Genomic DNA, 1,439 nt, shown 5'->3' on the forward strand with positions numbered 1-1,439 from the left:
AAGTAATGGGCAAATCTGGTAACACTAAATCGCAAAAAGGAAACTTATAAGTGGAAACTTGAAGAAATATCTAGGGAAGAATATAAGAGCATTGTTCGGGCATGCAGGGATGAAATCAGGAAGGCCAAAGCACAATGGGAGTTGTAGCCAGCAAGGGATGTGAAGGGCAACAAGAAGGGTTTCTACAGGTCTGTTGGCGGCAAGAGGAGGATCAGGGAAAGTGTGGGTCCCTTACTGAATGGGGGAGGCAATGTTGGCTACAAAGGACCAACTCACAGGATCACCATAAATTCTAGTTTATTGTACAGGATGTGAAGTTACCAATAAGATCATAAATGCAAACTTTGAGTTATGAGGGGTACTGGCCACTTTAACACACACTGACACACACACACACACACATGCAAGTGCTGCAATAGTAGTGTAGCACCAATGTTGGTTTATAACTATCCAGGACGCTGGAGCCTGCTGTCGATGGTCAGCTTCCTCCAAGGCGACGTCTTCTCCAGAAGGGGGTCGCCTGCTTGTCCTTCTGTCTCGGTAGGTCGGGTGCCGGATGAGAGGGCACCACTGAGGGTCACGCTTCACTGACTTTCATCCCTTTCTGGCAGACTTCTGTGATCCCCCAGCATCATCTTGGCTGCCCAATCCAGAGGCTGGTGTCCCCCGCGGGGCGTCTTGCGTAGCGCATGACAGTTGTCAGTCACAGTCACTGGGGAATGTCACTGCACTCCCAATGTGCTCTCATGTGCACAGTCACTGCACTCCCAATGGTGCAGTTTTAGGAGTCCACCCTTGACTTGACTGACGTAATGGCAGTGTCCTTGCAGGTTTCAGGTGGCTGGATTAGCTTAAAATGGCTTGTAGAGTAGAGTTTTGTAATGGTAAATTCCTCTGGCTAGCCTATTGTCAATTAACAGCCAGAGGATCTTGCTTTGTCATTCAATTATCTAATGCAGGGGTGTCCAACGTTTTTGAATGCGGGGCCGGATCACGAACTTTTTACCGCCCAGTGGGCCAGCGAGCCATATTCAAAGACCTCACAGGAAGTGACGTCACATCAGGAAGCGATGTCACATGACCTTTGACACCAATGAAGTCACAGGAAGTGACAATAAAATGGGTCTGCTCTGCACGGGAACTTACCCCGTGCCTCCATCCGCCCTAGCCCGGCCCAGAGGCACCCCCAACTCCGCACAGGAACTTACCTTGTGTCTCGGTCCACCACGCATGCAGGCAGGGCACAGGCCATACTGCACCTCCCCCAGCCATGTGCTGGGGGCAAGAGGCAGAGCCTGTTACCAGCTCCTCCAATCACGAGCGGCTCGGGCAGCCCCACTCCACACAGCCCTCACTGTTGCCCTGCTGCTGCCGCCCCGCCACCGCCGCTGCGGATCCACACTCTGCCGCCGGGGCTCTGCGCTCTGCCCCTGCCACGC

This window comes from Alligator sinensis, unplaced genomic scaffold (assembly GCF_000455745.1).
Source record: "Alligator sinensis unplaced genomic scaffold, ASM45574v1 scaffold634_1, whole genome shotgun sequence".
Lineage (NCBI taxonomy): Eukaryota > Metazoa > Chordata > Crocodylia > Alligatoridae > Alligator > Alligator sinensis.